Below are 20,620 nucleotides of genomic sequence, written 5' to 3' on the forward strand. Positions count from 1 at the left end.
ACCATGAGGGCCTGATTCACGTAGTCTTTTCTGAACAGTTGGTTGAGTTGTGCCTGTTACTTGAACTCTGTGAAGCATTTATTTGAGCTGCAATTTCTGAGGCTGAACATATCCTCTACAGCAGAGGTAACTCTGGGTCTTCCTTTCCTGTGGCAGTCCTCATGAGAGCTAGTTTCATCCTAGCACTTGATGGTTTTTGCAACTGCACTTTAAGAAACTTTCAAAGTTCTTGAAATGTTCCACATTGACTGACTTTCAAGTCTAAAAGTAATGATGGACTGTCATTTCTCTTTGCTTATTTGAGCTGTTCTTGCCATAATATGGACTTGGTCTTTTACCAAATAGGGCTATCTTCTGTATAGCCCCCCTACCTTGTCACAACACAACTGATTGGCTCAAACGCATTAAGAAGGAAATACATTCCACAAATTAACTTTTAAGACGGCACACCTGTTAATTGAAATGCATTCCAGGTGACTACCTCATGAAGCTGGTTGAGAGAATGCCAAGAGTGTGTAAAGGTGTCATCAAGGCAAAGTGTGGCTATTTGAAGAATCTATAATCTAAAATATATTTGATTTAACTTGATTTAACTTTTTTGGTTACTACATGATTCCATATGTGTTATTCCATTGTTTTGATGTCTTCACTATTATTGTACAATGTAGAAAATAGTGAAAATAAAGAAAAACCCTTGAATGAGTACATGTCCAAACTATTGACTGGTACTGTAAGTATTCAGACCCTTTTCTGTGAGACTCGAAATTGAGCTCAGGTGCATCCTGTTTGCATTGATAATCCTTGAGTTGTTTCTACAACTTGATTGGAGCACCTGTGGTAAATTCAATTGATTGGACGTGATTTGGAAAGGCACACACCTGTATATATAATCCCACACTCGCGCACCTGTGCCTAATGACACTCACCTGGACTCCATCAGCTCCTTGATTATCTTCCCTATATCTGTCACTCCCCTTGGTTCTTTCCTCAGGTGTTATTGACTCTGTTTCATGTCGGTGCGGTGTTTGTGTTTATTGTTGTGGTTATTTATTAAAACACTCACTCCCTGTACTTGCTACCCGACTCTCAGCACACTCGTTACACATGATCTCTTTCATGGACAGTCTCGCAAAAAGAAGCATTCTTGCATTCTAACTATCCACTATTCAATGTGTGCTGAACAAATTAAGTGAATCGTTCACAAACATTGGCAGATTCTAAGATCCAATGACAGTATCGGTAATGTGCTTTCGAACCCTCCCTTGGTTGTATCCTCGCAGGGCAGAAATGTCAGCGATCAATTGGTAAACTCCGATTTACCACCCCAAAAAATCCCTGCACATCGTATGTTTGCGCCTCTACCAGATCGAAACTACAAGTGTAATGGCTGTGCTCAAAGCAATAGCACTTACAAATGTAGATCCTTTTAACACCCCCAAACAGGGAAACAGATCCAAATCAAAGGTGTTATCACGTGCTCCACTAACACAGTCTTACAACTTGTCCTTGAGGTAAAAATGATGTGGGTAAAACAAAGCGCAAATAATTTTTGGAAGCGAACCACTCGATTTTGTCCCTATGTTATATCAGCATTGAACATGTCACCCTCCCTAGGAGAGGGGGTGACCTCAACAATTTATTGTTAAAACGAGAGGCTGCCTGGATCTTTAATTTAAAGACCCTTGCTCCCTTCAGTCTCAACGTAGACTTTGATCTGAAGCCATTCTTGTGATTATTGTGATTTTGCTATTTATTGTAAATGTTTGTAGGCCTATGTAGCCAAATTGTATCTATTATCGTATGTTTTTGTATGTTCTTTGACACTTTATGAACTAGTAACCCGCAGTGTTTGTCATTATACCCTGATGAAGACAGCTTGTCGGTCGAAACATTGGTTATTAGGTTATTAAATTATTGCATCTGAGCTCCTAGACTGTGCAGCTCTCCTTTTCTTTTTCAAGAGCAAAAACCAAACCATGAGGTCGAAGACCAGATTTGTGTTGAGGCATAGATCTGGGGAAGGGCACCAAAACATTTTGGCAGCATTGAAGGTCCCCAAGAACACAGTGGGCTCCATCAAGACGTTTGGAACCTCCAAGACTGTTCCTAGAGCTGGCCACCCGGCAAAACTGAGCAGTCAGGGGAGAAGGTCCATAGTCAGGGCGGTGACCAAGAACCCGAGAAAGTCACTCTTACAGAGCTCTAGCATTCCTCTGTGGAGATGGGAGAACCTTGCAGAAGGACAACCATCTCTGCTGCATTCCAACTATCAGGCATTTATGGTAGACTGGCCAGATGGAAGCCACTCCTCAGTAAAAGGCACATGACAGCCTGCTTGGAGTTTGCCAAAAGGCATCTAAAGACTCTCAGACAATGAGAAACAAGATTCTCTGGTCTGATGAAACCAATATTGACGATTTCAAAACCTTGTAGAGTCCATGCCCTTACCAATTGAGGCTGTTCTGAGGCCAAGGTTAGGAAGGTGTTCCTAATGTTTGGTATAATTAGTGTACATGTATTAGTCTATAATGTGCACCAACATGGATAGATAGGCCTATACAGTGCCTGGCAAAAGTATTCATCCCCCTTGGTGTTTTTCCGATTTTGTTGCATTACAACTTGTAATTTAAATTGATTTTTTATTTGGATTTCATGTAATGGACATACACAAAATAGTCCAAATTGGTGAAGTGAAATGAAAACAATAACTTGTTTCAAAATAATCTAAACATTTAAAAATGGAAAAGTGGTGCTTAAATTTTTATTTTATTTTACTAGGCAAGTCAGTTAAGAACAAATGTTTATTTTCAATGATGGGCTTAGGAACAGTGGGTTAAATGCCTCTTTCAGGGGCAGAGCGAAAAATCTATACCTTGTCAGCTCGGGGATTCGAGGGTATTATCTAGGGTACCTGCCACCCCATTTGTATTCATCCGCTTTGCTATGAAGCACCTAAATAAGATCTGGTGCAACCAATTACCTTCAGAAGTCACATAATTAGTTAAATAAAGTCCACCTATGTGCAATCTAAGTGTCACATGATCTGTCACATGATCTCAGTATATATACACCTGTTCTGAAAGGCCCCAGAGTCTGCAACACCACTAAGCAAGGGGCACCACCAAGCAAACGATGCTATGAAGACCAAGGAGCTCTCCTAACAGGTCAGGGACAAAGTTGTGGAGAGGTACAGATCAGGGTTGGGTTATAAAATAATCCAAAACTTTAAACATCCCACGGAGCACCATTAAATCCATTGTTAAAAAAATGGAAAGAATATGGCACAACAACAAACCTACCAAGAGAGGGCCGCCAACCAAAACTCACAGACCAGGCAAGGAGGGCATTAATCAGAGAGGAAATAAAGAGACCAAAGATAACCCTGTAGGAGTTGCAAAGCTCCACAGCGGAGATGGGAGTATTTGTCCATAGGACCACTTTGAACCGTACACTCCACACAGCTGGGCTTTACGGAAGAGCGACCAGAAAAAAGCCATTGCTTAAAGAAAAAAATAAGCAAACACGCCAAAAGGCATGTGGGAGATTCCACAAACATATGGAAGTAGGTACTCTGGTCAGATGAGACTAAAATGTAGCTTTTTGGCCATCAAGGAAAACGCTGTGTCTGGTGCAAACCCAACACCTCTCATCACCCAGAGAACACCATCCCCACAGTGAAGCATGGTGGTGGCAGCATCATGTTGTGGGGATGTTTTTCATCGGCAGGGACTGGGAAACTGGTCAGAGTTGAAGGAATGATGGATGGTGCTAAATACCGGGAAATTCTTGAGGGAAACCTGTTTCAGTCTTCCAGAGATTTGAGATGAGTACAGAGGTTCACCTTCCTGCAGGACAATGACCCTAAGCATACTGCTAAAGCTACACTCAACTGGTTTAAGAAGAAACATTTAAATGTCTTGGAATGGCTTAGGCAAGCCAGGCAAGAATATGTGGTATGACTTAAAGATTGCTGTAGACCAGCGGAACCCATCCAACTTGAAGGAGCTGGAGTAATTTTCCCTTGAAGAATGGGCAAAAATCCCAGTGGCTAGATGTGCCAAGCTTTTGAGACATTCCCCAAGAGACGTTCAGCTGTAATTGCTGCAAAAGGTGGCCCTACAAAGTATTGACTTTGGGGTGGTGAATAGTTCAAGCTCAAGATTTATTTTGTTTTGTCTTATTTCTTGCTTGTTTACAATAAAAAATATTTTGCATCTTCAAAGTGGTAGTCATGTTGTGTAGATCAAATGGTCGGTGTAAGGCAACGAAATAGGAAAAATGCCAAGGCGGGTGAATTCTTTCGCAAGCCACTGTATAGCGATCATAGAACTGTGATCTGGAAAAAGAGGCCTGCATTGTTTGGCATGTAAAAAAAACTTGAAATGCATGGATTTTCCGTGTATTTGTGAGGCACAAACAACCACTCAATCTTCACAACAGATCAGCACCCTGAGCAAAACTTTATAATTTAACCTCTAGTACTGCTTCAAGAAATGATGATACGAAAGGCCAGTACAGAGAGAGAAGACATTCTTACAATCAGGATTACACTCCTTTCCATTACATTAATATTCCTTTGATGTGAAGACTTATTTTACGCTACACATATCATGTAGTTGAGTCAGGTAGAATTGTTCATCACATGGATATTTGTTATACTCTATTGCTCTTTTCTATAATCAAGTGCGATATAGTGAGATAAGGGTGACAAGGAGGAGGATGATGGTGATGTTGACAACATTAACCGAAGTTTCGAGTTTTAATGTCACATGCACTAGTACAGTGACATTCCTTTCTTGCAAACTCAAAACCCAGCAATGCAGTAATCAATAACAATGTAATACTAGAAAAAAACATACAAATTAAGAAACTATAAGAGCTATATAATACACTGTTCTATTTATTTATATGTAAACAGTATCAATAGTCAACCCTAGAGCAGGGAAACTGTTATTTATTGTCTGTTCAGATTCATCCTGGCCTTCATTTTAGTGGGCCAGTTAAACTGCAGCACACTCCACCTAATGCAGCCTCTGTCTCATAGGCTTAGCATCCACATCAAACCGGTACATGCACTGCACCAGGAATTCAAGGCCTGCCTGTCACTGGCCTTGCAGTGTGTGCTGTGCCTGTGGCCACCCAGACCAAAATAAAACATATCATTAACATTAAGCCTGACTTCAATCATCCCAACCAAAATGGCATACAAGGTCTTCAAATGGTCACTCATGCCTACTAGATTGTAATTCTTCTACTATTTGTGAGCAGCGTTGGTCTTGGTCTCTCTCTCTCTCTCTCTCTCTCTCTCTCTCTCTCTCTCTCTCTCTCTCTCTCTCTCTCTCACTCTCTCTCTCTCTCTGCAGTGAGGGGTGGGTGTGTGTTGTTCATCCAGTCATGGCATTGTTCTTGGTAATCTGCACAGCTCCAGTCCTTTCTGCCTTTTCCTGGCTGCCTCTCTACAGACACTGGTCTCTCTGCAGCCTGCCGCCTGCCTGCCGTCCATTTTCAACACCCCACTAGCCTTTCAGCTGGATTATTATTAGAAACAGTTTATTGAATACTGTAGCTCTCAACAGCTCAGCTCATCAAATATGGCAGCTTTCTTCTCAGGCTGTTAGCAATATTAAGCAATTTCTCAGACAATTTGATTAAAGAACTTGACCACTTATTATTAGCATTTATCTTTGTTTATCAGTCTTATTGTTATATTTATAAAGTTTTTGTCTTATTAATTAATTGGCCTTTTATCGTTAAGGTATGTATTTTTTCTCAAATAGTTGTGAATGGTATTACAATTGTTTTATTGTTCTGTTGTAATGGTAATGTGAATGAGCAAAAGATTTGACGTGATTACCCATCTGTCTCATAAATATGATGCATATGTTTCATGATGACTAATCATGTACTCATCAAAAGCCATTTGTAACAGTTATGGTTGTTTTACTCATTGGCTTTAATCCCAGTGGTCTGTTTGGGTATAAGGAGATCAGCTTTATAAATCCCATGGTCAATAATCCTTTGTTTTTCTCCATGATTTTCTATGAAGAGGTTATGATGAAATCAAAGGTATTATGGCTCTAGAGCTTATATGGCAATGATCTTGTCAATACAAATCCCTACTGACAATCAGCATCTGGCTAATTTCAGCACAGAAGCTGAAAATATAAAATTGTTACAAATACAAATGGTTTGAGACAAGGACACGGTTTTCACAACAAACCATTTCATATCATGTCATTCAATCGCACATGGCTTTTGACAGATTGTATTTTAATTCCTGTGATACCAAATCTCCAAACTTCTCCAAAATTATAACTGTTACAGTGTGTACATTTGTATTGTGTTCCCAATATTCCATGATGTTTTCACAGAACATTTAAAAAAAAGACGTCTCGTTGTTGGCGTTGCTGTATGTCAGGTGACCATATCCCATACTGCCCTGCAGGGGCGGCTTGTTCTCCTTGAGCCTCCACAGCACCCTGTTTCGAAAGAGAATGGCAGAATCTCTGTTTCACCATCCCTTTGTTGTCCAAAACAATGGCTCTGAGAGATACAGATAGATAAAAGGGGGATGGTGAAAGAGAAAGATTGGGAGGGATGAGGGAGGGAGAAAGCTGATTTGAGGCCGGTTGCAATAACCAGTATTATGGCAAATGAAATGTGAGTGCAACGGCAAGCCTGTTCACATCACTCAATATGAGGACACATAAAGGGACTATAAATATCCCAAAGAGCCTACATTGTGACATGCACTCGTCAAGACGTGAGTACCCAGGCTTGACCAAAACACTGGGTAGATGTCTGATTATTTCTGGGCGATGAGGAGAGCCCAAAAGCATGTGAGAAGCGTGAAGGTGATGGGTCACTACTCAGTGTAGGCCTCAGTGAACTCACCATCAAAACATACTCTACTGTACCAATTGATCATTTGAGAAAACAACAATTTGGTATCCCTCGTTCATAGTAATAGAGAGCTTGCCCCTGGAGTGAAAACTCAAAGGTCACAGAGTATTTTGATAATATTAAAACATCCATTAAACACTAACCTATCTTGCAGGCAGTGATGGAGAATTCATTGAAATGGGCTCAATTTGAAGAGTGCTTGGTTGGGTCCCTGGGTCTGGATGTTGAATAATTCAAGCTATATTATGTAGGAGATAGGTAGAAACAGTAGGCTAATGTACATCCAGAGATCCTGCTTTTATTGGAACCTCTTAGAATCTCTCTCTGCCCATTATGATTTATGTGAGAAACGTGAGACAAAGTCCCAGTTAATCTTTAATGAGTGGACATGTCTCCAGAATAAAGAAATGGAGAAACCGTGTTCTCGTTGACAGTAATTCTCCACCAATAAGACAGAAATGAGAAAAAACCCTGTCATGTCTCAGATTTTAAATAGCTATAGCCTACAGTACAATGACTTCTCTCAATATGGTTCATACAAGGAGCATTGGCTTGGCGAAAGCAGAACAACAGAGAGAATGGGACAAATTATTCATATTTTCTTATGAACAATCCCAGTTGCCCATATACTGTAGACTAAGACTTGTATCCTTTCGTTTGCTGCAAGGTCAGATAGATATCTAAGGTCTAAATAGATATTTAAAAGACAAATTGAAGAAAATCAATCAATCAATCAAATGTATTTATAAAGCCCTTTTTACATCAGCAGAAGTGCTACATAGAAACCTAGCCCAAAACCCCAAACAGAATGCAATGTAGATGTAGAAGCACGGTGGCAGATCACCTTGACACGGTCGCAAGGTGTACAGTGTTTCCTCCAACACATTGGTGTAGCTGGCTTCCGGGTTAAGTGGGCATTGTGTCAAGAAGCAGTGAGGCTTGGTTGGGTTGTGTTTCGGAGGACGCACGGCTCTCGACCTTCGCCTCTCTCGAGTCCGTAGGGAAGTTGCAGCGACGAGACAAGACTGTAACTACCAATTGGATACCACGAAATATGGGGAGAAAACAAGGTAAACATTTTTTTTACAAAATCACCCTTTTCTCAAAAGGTAGTGGGCAATTGACTGGACACAGCCAGAGGTTCTTGATGGCCCTACCTTAGTGGATCCATACATTGATTATATTAACTGACTGCTCTCCATTTCACAGCTCAATGCATTTCTGTCTAGTCCTGATTAAGTAGTGGAGTTCTCTATAGTCAACCTGTTTCTCCTTTGTACTAAACCTGTTCATTAGTTGACAGTCTGCTAAGGTATAGTCTTAGAATTCACTGATTCTGTACTACTTTTAGCATTCCCTGATTCCTTCAGAAGTTTATATTATGGGAGGTGTAAACTTCCTATCTTTACTAGCATCATAACACAGGTTACATGTTGTGTAAGCACAACTAATGGATTGAGATATTTACTGACTCTGTGGCTCATAGTCAACCTGATGATCAATGCCGTGGAACGAGCTGTTGGCATGGTGATCTCTATTGACAAAGCATACATCTGAGTGTGTTGGCATGACCGATAAAGACCTTCATGTTATTGCATGTTATACCAGAGACATGCACAGAGGCTGTCTGATAGCCTGTCATACTCCCAGCTGAAATAAACACATTTGAGTTTGACTTCTCCGATTCGCAACTGTCCAACACGGGGTGGCAGCAGCGTTGCTTAGTAACCACGGCACATGGCTGACCTTATCGGCGTGGTCATAAAAATTTATGAAGTCCTTTTATTCATTTTCCCTTTTTCCTTTTCTGCCTTCAAATCTCTCTTTCCCTCTCCATTCTCTCCCTTCTTTTTCTCTCTCAAGAAACCTGGCCAGAGCAGAGGTTACATTCATTAATTTGAGGCCGTGAGTGTGCGGGTGTGTGTGAGAGGCAGAGGTGGTAATGAAGGGCTACCTGAGAAAAGTCATAGACTGTAACAAGTGGCCAGCATGGTGGGGAACAACATTCAGGGACGGACACATCCGCCATGACAGGCCACACACACACAAGGTGCACAGGGAGCATCGGAGCTAGGACCATTTTCACTCTGAATACACTGGAGAATTTTCAGCCGGTTTGGACATCAAGCTTTGGATGGAACCGATTTGTGAAAATAATCATGCTATAGTGTTTCAGAAAACCACTTGCTGTGGGATTGAGAGAGAAGATGACATTTAGATTGGTCACTTATTCCCTGACGTGGAGTGTGATGTTATGTGCTTGTCATGTTAATTACATATATGGCCCTAAATGTCATCATATTTGTTGTTGGTACAGTCTGGCACCCTTAATAAAGATGATCAAAAAAACACTGTATAAAATAAATAATTCAAATAGTGAGCTATATTGTATGTTTCGAATGATTCTCATCACTAATTAGATGCCAGCTCCATGCCAATAGGCTCTTTGGAAGAGTTGCCAGAAAAAAATATTTATTGAGAACAACCTACAAATGTAAACGTCTTCAGTTTGCTAATCTACATTGGCACGTCAATTGGAACCTTTGCTAAACTCAGATAACACAAAATTAGAGCTCTTTGGCTAACCCACCAGTGGTGAGTTTGGCGTCGAAAGAGGGATGCATATGCAGAGAAGAAGCTACTCTGAAATGTGGCGATGGATCTTTGATGTCAACAGCATCATGAGCTTTACCAAGTATCAGAACATTTTAGCCAACAATCTGGTTGCCTCTGCCAGGAAGCTGAACTTGGCCACAAGTGGATCTTCCAGCAAGACAATAAAACTAAGCACACACGATAACCCACAAAGAAATGGTTGATTGACAACAAAATCAAGACTTGAACCCCATTGAAAACCTATGGTTTGAATTGAAGATGTCAGTCCATAAGTGCAGACCGAAATATACAGTATTACAGATCTGGAAAGATTCTGTTTTGAAGAACGGTCTAAGATCCTCTCCCAATGTGTTCTCCAGTCTCATAAAACATTTGAGAAAAAGGCTCAGTGCCATTATCCTAGCAAGGGGAGGTTTCCGGAGTATTGAAAACAGGGGTGCCAATAAAAAAAGGTGTTACTTGTTAAACAAAATCTCTTTCTCTGAGCAATTGTATTAGTATAAAATATACTTTCAAAACAAATTTGAGCATACAATATAGCTCAGTATTTGTATTATTGATTTTATACAGTCTTTTTTCTCATCTTTATTAAAGGTGCCAATCATTTTGGACCTGACTGTATATCTTAACTGTGGATCTGACCATTATGTCTCAGAGAATCAGACCTAGGTTCAAATACTATTTTCTATCTTTCAAATACTTAGAGCATTCAATTGAGCTTATCTAGAGTGCCAGATAGGCAGGGTTTACGCTTGGGACTATTCCAGTTGGTCCATTATTATGCCAGGTAAGCTCAATTAAGCACAACTATTTGAAGAAAAGAAAATACTATTTGAACCCAGGTTTGCAGAGCAGAGAGCAGCACCCTGAACAATTTGTTGTGCTAAGTACTATTCCACCCTGTCTGCCAGTGTCTCAGAGAGAGCATTCTTACTGGGGCTCAGGGTATCACACCACCAGGCTGGCTTTTCTGCAAAGTGCTGCTCCGTCATTCCCATGGGGAACACAGATGTTGGAATGGCTGTCTTTCCCTCACTCCCCCTCAGTCCCTCAATCTGCCTTCTCTGCTGCCCTGTCGCCGGGACAACGTCTGCACAGCTGGGTCTGCCGTCACCGCTGCCATATGCAACCGGGCGCTCCCTCTTCTCAGGCTGACAGTCAGTGCCTGGGATGGGCAGGCTAGTGGGCACAGATGGCGCAGGCAAGTGTGACGGGCACCAGGGGACAGGGAAGAATGTGAAGGCAGACAGGCAGGTACAGTAGGGGCTGGCTGGTGATCCCATCTGGCCCTGGCACTGGCACACTGCCCGTGGGCATCTCTTGTCTTCACCCAGCAGAGAACCTGTCAGAGAGAAAGTCACCTCCTCATACTGTAAAACGCTGTATCCTCTGGGTTATTTCAGCAGAGACGCGCCAGAGGAGAGCAAAGCGGAAAGATCATAGGAGAGTACAGTTAGAGGGATGAGGTTGATTGTAATGTATAGCTGAATAGGCAAGATTGCAGTAGAACAGTGTGAACTTGACCCATACGTGAGCATGAAAAGGAGAGTGAATGTTCTACGCTTTTTTAGTTCACTAGTTCAAAAACGAAGCATCTACTCATAATACTGGCAGAAACAAGGTGTCAAGGTGACAATCTCCATCAGAATGACTCCCAGAGAGGCTTTCTAGTGGCTTTCTTTCCCCAAAAGCACCAATAGAAATGTTATATAGAAATAGAAATGTGTCAAACATATCAATGACTGAAATCTAATTATTCAGATGAAGATAAGTCTGAGTTTAGTATCGGAACATTAACTGTAATGTTCCCAAAAACAGACTAGATTAACTTTTCCCATATTTGCTGTTAAACATTATTTTAAATCAACAATAACCAGATTCCTTATAAAGTCCATGAATAACGGATGGACTTTATAATAATAATAACATCAGGAAGAAATTAATTTCTTCAAAACAATCATCTTTATTTAATATCGATTCATTATTGCAATAATGAAACAGGTCAACCCAACACTCTTGACTGTTGTGCCGAGCAGCCTGACAGTGAGTAAAACATTTAAACGTGTTAACCCTCGCAAGGCTGCAGGCCCAGCATCCCCAGCCGCGTCCTCAGAGCATGCGCAGACCAGCTGGCTGGTGTGTTTACGGACATATTCAATCAATCCTTATCCCAGTCTGCTGTCCCCTCATGCTTCAAGAGGGCCACCATTGTTCCTGTTCCCAAGAAAGCTAAGGTAACTGAGCTAAACGACTACCGCCCCGTAGCACTCACTTCCGTCATCATGAAGTGCTTTGAGAGACTAGTCAAGGACCATATCACCTCCACCCTACCTGACACCCTAGACCCACTCCAATTTGCTTACCGCCCCAATAGGTCCACAGACGACGCAATCGCAACCACACTGCACACTGCCCTAACCCATCTGGACAAGAGGAATATCTACATGAGAATGCATGAGAATGCTCAACTACAGCTCAGCATTTAACACCATAGTACCCTCCAAACTCGTCATCAAGCTCGAGACCCTGGGTCTCGACCCCGCCCTGTGCAACTGGGTACTGGACTTCCTGATGGGCTGCCCCCAGGTGGTGAGAGTAGGTAACAACATCTCCACCCCGCTGATCCTCAACACTGGGGCTCCACAAGGGTGCGTTCTGAGCCCTCTCCTGTAGTCCCTGTTCACCAAACGACTGCGTGGCCATGCACACCTCCAACTCAATAATCAAGTTTGCGGACGACACTACAGTGGTAGTGTAACGGTTTTCTTGAGGTGAAGAAGAGGCGGACCAAAACGCAGCGTGGTTTCTATTCATGGTTCTTTAATAAAGACAACTATACATGAACAGACTAACAAAACAAGAAACATGAAAACCTAAAACAGCCCTATCTGGTGCAAAGACAGAGACAGGAACAATCACCCACAAAACCAAACACCAAACAGGCTAACTAAATATGGTTCCCAATCAGAGACAATGACTAACACCTGCCTCCTGGTAAGGCAACTGCTCCGCCCACAACCGTAAGGCTCTCCAGAAGGTAGTGAGGTCTGCACAACGTATCACCGGGGGCAAACTACCTGCCCTCCAGGACACCTATACCACCTGATGTCAGAAGGCTCTGGTGCAATGAACCGCCATTGCTGTCTCTGCCTGGCTGGTTCCCCTCTTTCCACTGGGATTCTCTGCCTCTAACCCTATTACAGGGGCTGAGTCACTGGCTTACTAGGGCTCTTTCATACCGTCCCTTAGAGGGGTGCGTCACTTGAGTGGGTTGAGTCACTGATGTGATCTTCTTGTCTGGGTTGGCGCCCCCCCTTGGGTTGTGCCGTGGCGGAGATCTTTGTTGGCTATATTCGGCCTTGTCTCAGGATGGTAAGTTGGTGGTTGAAGATATCCCTCTAGTGGTGTGGGGGCTGTGCTTTGGCAAAGTGGGTGGGGTTATATCCTTCCTGTTTGGCCATGTCCGGGGGTGTCATCAGATGGGGCCACTGTGTCTCCTGACCCCTGCTGTCTCAGCCTCCAGTATTTATGCTGCAGTAGTTTATGTGTCGGGGGGCTAGGGTCAGTTTGTTATATCTGGAGTACTTCTCCTGTCCTATCCGGTGTCTTGTGTGAATTTAAGTATGCTCTCTCTAATCCTCTCTTTCTCTCTTTCTTTCTTTCTCTCTCTCGGAGGACCTGAGCCCTAGGACCATGCTTCAGGACTACCTGACATGATGACTCCTTGCTGTCCCCAGTCCAGCTGGCCGTGCTGCTGCTCCAGTTTCAACTGTTCTGCCTGTGATTATTATTATTTGACCATGCTGGTCATTTATGAACATTTGAATATCTTGGCCATGTTCTGTTATAATCTCCACCCGGCACAGCCAGAAGAGGACTGGCCACCCCACATAGCCTGGTTCCTCTCTAGGTTTCTTCCTAGGTTTTGGCCTTTCTAGGGAGTTTTTCCTAGCCACCGTGCTTCTACACCTGCATTGCTTGCTGTTTGGGGTTTTAGGCTGGGTTTCTGTACAGCACTTTGAGATATCAGCTGATGTACGAAGGGCTATATAAATACATTTGATTTGATTTTGATTTGATTTAAACTGAACAAGTTCCACAGACAAGTGAGTAACAGAAATTGAATAATGTGTACCTGAACAAAGTGGAGGTCAAAATCAAAAGTAACAGTCAGTATCTGGTGTGGCCACCAGCTGCATTAAGTACTACAGTGCATCTCCTCCTCATGGACTGCACCAGATTTGCCAGTTCTTGCTGTGAGATGTTACCCCACTCTTTCACCAAGGCACCTGCAAGTTCCCGGACATTTCTGGGGGGAATGGACCTAGCCCTCACCCTCCGATCCAACAGGTCCCGGACGTGCTCAATGGGATTGAGATCCTGGCTCTTCGCTGGTCATGGCAGAACACTGACATGGCCAGCGGAAAAATGCAGGAAATCAGGCACAGAACAACCAGTATGGCTGGTGGCATTGTCATGCTGGAGTGTCATGTCAGGATTAGCCTGCAGGAAGGGTACCACATGAGGGAGGAGGATGTCTTCCCTGTAACGCACAGCATTGAGATTGCCTCCAATGACAACAAGCTCAGTCCGATGATGCTGTGACACACTGCCACAGACCATGACAGATCCTCCACCTCCAAATCGATCCCGCTCCAGAGTACAGGCCTCGGTGTAATGCTCATTCCTTCGACAAGAAATGCGAATCCGACCATCACCCCTGGTGAGACAAAACTGCGACTCGTCAGTGAAGAGCACTTTTTGCCAGTCCTGTCTTGTCCAGTGACGGTGGGTTTGTGCACATAGGCGATGTTGTTATGGTGATGTCTGGTAGGCCTGCCTTGCAACAGGCCTACAACTCCTCAGTCCAGCCTCTCTCAGCCTATTGCAGACAGTGTGAGCGCTGATGGAGGGATTGTGCGTTCCTGGTGTAACTCAGGCAGTTGTTGTTGCCGTCCTGTTCCTGTCCCGCAGGTGTGATGTTTGGATGTACCGATCCTGTGCAGGTGTTGTTACACGTGGTCTGCCACTGCGAGGAGGATCAGCTGTCTGTCCTGTCTCCCTGTAGCGCTGTCTTAGGCATCTCACCGTACGGACATTGCAATTTATAGCCCTGGCCACAACTGCAGTCCTCATGCCTCATTTCTAAGGCACATTCATGCAGATGAGCAGGGACCCTAGACATCTTTCTTTTGTTGTTTTTCAGAGTCAGTAGAAATGCCTCTTTAGTGTCCTAAGTTTTCAGAACTGTGACCTTAATTGCTTACCGTCTGTAAGCTGTTAGTGTCTTAATGACCGCTCCACAGGTGCATGTTCATGAATTGTTTATGGTTCATTGAACAAGCATGGGAAACATTGTTTAAACCCTTTGCAATGAAGGTCTGTGAAGTTATTAGGATTTTTACGAATTATCTTTGAAAGACAGGGTCCTGAAAAAGGGACGTTTCTTTTTTTGCTGAGTTTATAATTGTGAACTATTAATATTAAACAAAGCAGGTAAACATGTTCATTTTCCTCTCACACTGATTTGGAACAATATTACAGTGTAAACAGAGAAATGTGTTCCACTTTTCTCCATTCTGTGGCCATCTTTACTCCTCTCTTTCCAAATTTGACACAGAACCTGGAACTGACACAGATATACATTTTTATTTTTCATGTCAAAGGGCAAATAAAAAGCTGAATGTGATCCAAACGTAATTTCTGCCAAACAAAGGAATAGCATAACCATAGAGTGAAATGTGTGTGTCCCATTTAACTAAAATACCCTTTTCTCTCTCAGCAGGAGGTGGAGGCCACCCTAGACAAGGCCGTAAATATATATATATGTCATGTCAAAGCAGGGGGAGACACAGAGGGAGAGAGAAAACAAAGAGATGAGACTGTGGTGATGATGACTGCAGGTAGATTGCACCAAAGAGGTTGGAGGATCACCACCAAGGGAGGTCTGACCTGGAATGGTCGTCCAGAGTCCAGCAATAACTAAGCTTTATGGCAGGAGGAGCATGTGGTCAGGTCACCCTTCTCCTCCCCCTCTCCTCTCCTCCTTAATCCCATCCTGTCCCTCTTCTCCTCCTCTTCCCCTAGCCTGTAATTACTCTGTATCTAATACCACGTGGAAATGCCAACAGATGCCCACTGTCTAAGACAGGCATTATGTACTTAGTGGATGTCCTGGTAATGCTGGTTTCTACCAGGCCGCTGATTATGACCACATTGTATGGGGGTGTGATGGGGGAAAACAGGTTGACAACGTCATGGCTCCATGCTCCCCATGGTTAAAACAAAACATAACAAGGCATTGGCTACAGCCTGACTTTATTTTTTATTTATTTTTTATTTCACCTTTATTTAGTCAGGTAGGCTAGTTGAGAACAAGTTCTCATTTGCACCTGCGACCTGGCCAAGATAAAGCGTAGCAATTCGACACATACAACAACACAGAGGTACACATGGAATAAACAAAACATACAGCCAATAATACAGTAGGGAAAAAAAGTATATACAGTGAGTGCAAATGAGGTAAGATAAGGGAGTTAAGGCAATAAATAGGCCATGGTGGCGAAGTAATTACAATATAGCAATTAAACACTGGAATCGTAGATGTGCAGAAGATGAATGTGCAAGTAGAGATACTGGGGTGCAAAGGAGCAAGATTATTTATTTATTTCAGTATGGGGACGAGGTAGATAGATGGGCTGTTTACAGATGGGCTATGTACAGGTGCAGTGATCTGTGAGCTGCTCTGACAGCTGGTGCTTAAAGCTAGTGAGGGAGATATGAGTCTACAGCTTCAGTGATTTTTGCAGTTCGTTCCAGTCATTGGCATCAGAGAACTGGAAGGAAAGGCGACCAAATGAGGAATTGGCTTTGGAGGTGACCAGTGAGATATACCTGCACGTGCTACGAGTGGGTGCTGCTATGGTGACCAGTGAGCTGAGATAAGGCGGGGCTTTACCTAGCAGAGACTTGTAGATAACCTGTACCCAGTGGGTTTGGCGATGTATGTGAAGCGAGGGCCAACCAACGAGAGCGCAGTGGTGGGTAGTGTATGGGGCTTTGGTGAAAAAACAGATGGCACTGTGATAGACTGCATCCAATTTGTTGAGTAGAGTGTTGGAGGCTATTTTATAAATGACATCGCCGAAGTCGAGGATCGGTAGGATGGTCAGTTTTACGAGGATATGTTTGGTAGCATGAGTGAAGGATGCTTTGTTGCGATATAGGAAGCCGATTCTAGATTTCATTTTGGGTTGGAGATGCTTAATGTGAGTCTGGAAGAAGAGTTTACAGTCTAACCAGACACCTAGGTATTTGTAGTTGTCCAAGTATTCTTAGTCAGTGCTGTCCAGAGTAGTGATGCTGGACGGGCGGGCAGGTGCGGGCAGAGATCGATTGAATAGCATGCATTTAGTTTTACTTGCATTAAAGAGCAGTTGGAGGCCACGGAAGGAGAGTTGTATGGCATTGAAGCTTGTCTGGAGGTTAGTTAGCACATTGTCCAAAGAGGGGCCAGAAGTATACAGAATGGTGTTGTCTGCGTAGAGGTGGATCAGAGAATCACCAGCAGTAAGAGCGACATCATTGATGTATACAGAGAAGAGAGTCGGCCCGAGAATTGAACACTGTGGCCCCCATAGAGACTGCCAGAAGTCCGGACAACAGGCCCTCCGATTTGACACACTGAACTCTATCAGAGAAGTAGTTGGTAAACCAAGCGAATCAATCATTTGAGAAACCAAGGCTGTCGAGACTGCCAATAAGAATGTGGTGATTGACAGAGTCGAAAGCCTTGGCCAGGTCAATGAATATGGCTGCACAGTAATCGATGGTGGTTATGATGTTGTTTAGGACCTTGAGCGTGGCTGAGGTGCACCCATGACCAGCTCTGAAAACAGATTGCATAGCAGAGAAGGCAAGGTGGGATTCTAAATGGTCGGTAATCTGTTAACTTGGCTTTCGAAGACCTTAGAAAGACAGGGTAGGATAGATATAGGTCTGTAGCAGTTTGGGTCTAGAGTGTCACCCCCTTTGAAGAGGGTGATGACCGAGGCAGTTTCCAATCTTTGGGAATCTCAGAAAGAGAGGTTGAACAGGATAGTAATAGGGGTTGCAACAATTGCGGCAGATACTTTTAGAAAGAGAGGGTCCAGATTGTCTAGCCCGGCTGATTTGTATGGGTCCTGATTTTGCAGCTCTTTCAGAACATCAGCTATCTGGATTTGGGTGAAGGATAAAGGGTCTGGGCTTTGGCGGGTTGCTGTGGAGGGTGCCGGGCAGTTGACCGGGATAGGGGTAGCCAGGTGGAAAGCATGGCCAGCCGTAGAGAAATGCTTATTGAAATTCTCAATTATAGTGGATTTATCGGTGGTAACAGTGTTTCCTAGCCTCAGAGCAGTGGGCAGCTGGGAGGAGGTGCTCTTATTCTCCATGGACTTTACAGTGTCCCAGAACTTTTGAGTTTGTACTACAGGATGCACATTTTTTGAAAAAGCTAGCCTTAGCTTTCCTAACTGCCTGTGTATATTGGTTCCTAACTTCCCTGAAAAGTTGCATATCACAGGGGCTATTCGATGCTAATGCAGAATGCCACAGGATGTTTTTTGTGCTGGTCAAGGGCAGACAGATCTGGAGTGAACCAAGGACAATATCTATTCCTATTTCTATTTTTTTTTGAATGGGGCATGCTTATTTAAGATGGTTAGGACGGCACTTTTAAAGAATAGCCAGGCATCCTCTACTGACGGGATGAGGTCAATGTCATTCCAGGATACCCCGGCCAGGTCGATTAGAAAGGCCTGCTCACAGAAGTGTTTAAGGGAGCATTTGACAATGATGAGGGGTGGTCGTTTGGTCGCGGACCCATTACGGATGCAGGCAATGAGGCTATGATCACTGAGATCTAGATTGAAAACAGCAGAGGTGTATTTGGAGGGGGAGTTAGTTAGGACGATATCTATACAGGTGCCCGTGTTTATGGATTTGGGGTTGTACCTGGTAGGTTCATTGATAATTTGTGTGAGATTGAGGGCATCAAGCTTAGATTGTAGGATGGCCGGGGTGTTAAGCATGTCCCAGTTTAGGTCACCTAGTAGCACGAGCTCAGAAGATAGATGGGGGCCAATCAATTCACATATGGTGTCGAGGGCACAGCTGGGGGCAGAGGGTGGTCTATAGCAAGCGGCAACAGTGAGAGACTTGTTTCTGGAAAGGTGAATTTTTAGAAGTAGAAGCTCGAATTGTTTGGGTACAGACCTGGATAGTAAGACAGAACTCTAGTTAGGGATGGAGATTTCAGGGTTTTGGTGGCTTTCTAAGTGGGTTGGCAGAGTGTGGTAAAGCAGTGAGTAAAACAAACTTAGGGAGTAGGCTTCTAATGTTAACATGCATGAAACCAAGGCTTTTACGGTTACAGAAGTCAACGAATGAGAGCACCTGGGGAGTGGGAGTGGAGCTAGGCACTGCAGGACCTGGACTAACCTCTACATCACCAGAGGAACAGAGGAGAAGTAGGATAACGGTACGGCTAAAGGCTATACGAACTGGCCGTCTAGCATGTTTGGAACAGAGAGTAAAATGACAGCTTTCTGGGAATGATAGCATAGATTCAAGGCATAGTGTACAGACAAAGGTAAGGGAGGATGTGAATACATTGGAGGTAAACCTAAGCATTGAGTAATGATGAGAGACATATTGTTATGCACGTGAGTGAGGACCCAAAAGCGGTTTAACAAAAACAGAGTCCTTTAATGTCAAAACACAGGGAGGACATAGATCCTCTTCAGATGTATATAATGGCAAAATAGACAACCCGCAGAGAGGGCGACAAATGAATCATAAAGTCCTTCTGATATTCACAGAAGAGTCCCCTTCTTAGCAGCAGAGGAGAATAGCTGGGTTAGCGGCGACAGACTGCTGGTCTCTCTGGGTAGGCGCGGGTCGTAGAGGACAGAGGTACCGGCACAGGCAGATTCCGACAGGACGGGACAAGGGTGAAGCAAACGAGACGATAGTTTGGTTCTGGCATGAGAAACTCAAACGAGAATCTGACAAAGACAGAAGCAGGAACAGAGAGAGAAATAGAGACCTAATCAGAGGGAAAAAGGGAACAGGTGGGAAAAGGGTGAACGAGGTAGTTAGAGAAGATGAGGAACAGCTGGGGGAAGGAGAGGAAGAGAAGGTAACCTAATACAACCAGCAGAGGGAGACGGAGTGAAGAGAAAGAACAGGAACAAGACATAATATGACAATACATGACACATATAGTCTCTAGAGACGTTTAAACCAGGTGATGTCATCGCATATGTAGGTGGTGGAACAACATGGTTGGTTAAGTTATATTGAGCAGGACTAGAGGCTCTACAGTGAAATAAGACAGTAATCACTAACCAGGACATTAATGGATGAGGCATATTGATATTAGAGAAAGGCATGCGTAGCCAAGTGAACATATGGGTCCAGTGAGTGGTTGGGCTGGCTGGGGAACACAGCGATTAAGACAGTTAGCAGGCCGGTGCTAACAAGCTAGCAGTTTGTAGGCCGGGGCTAAACAAGCTAGCAGTTAGCAGACTGGGGCTAGCAAGCTAGCAGTTAGCAGACCGGGGCTAGCAAGCTAGCAGAAGGGCCTTTGGGGGACATTGAGATGGAGGTAAGTCTGTTTTTGCCTCTTTGTGCGGTGACGTCGATAGACCAGTCGTGGATTAGTAGGGTTCCAAGTAGCACTAGGTAGCTAGCAGGCCACTCTTAGCAGAATGGGCCTTCAGCGGACGTCACGCCTGAGGGGCCTGTTGGAATCCTGGGGCAGATTGTCGGTATTCCAGTCGTAGAGGATCGGCGGGGTTCCGTGCCCCGTACCGACAGTAGAAGGGGTCCGGATATTGTAGCCCAGGAGTGGGCTTCGGTGGTAGCCCAGGAGCCCTAGCCAGGCTAGCTTCGGGCTAATTGGTGCTTGCTCCGGGATGGAAACGCTAGCTAGGAGTAGTCACCCAAGATTGCGGTTAGCTAGTTGCGAAGATCCAGATGAAAATGTTCAGAATTTTGGGTAGGAATCCGGGGATATGGAGAGAAAAAAATAGGTCCGTTATGCTCTGGTTTGAGTCAC

The sequence above is a fragment of the Oncorhynchus clarkii genome, chromosome 12 (assembly GCF_045791955.1).
Source record: "Oncorhynchus clarkii lewisi isolate Uvic-CL-2024 chromosome 12, UVic_Ocla_1.0, whole genome shotgun sequence".
NCBI classification, from domain to species: domain Eukaryota; kingdom Metazoa; phylum Chordata; class Actinopteri; order Salmoniformes; family Salmonidae; genus Oncorhynchus; species Oncorhynchus clarkii.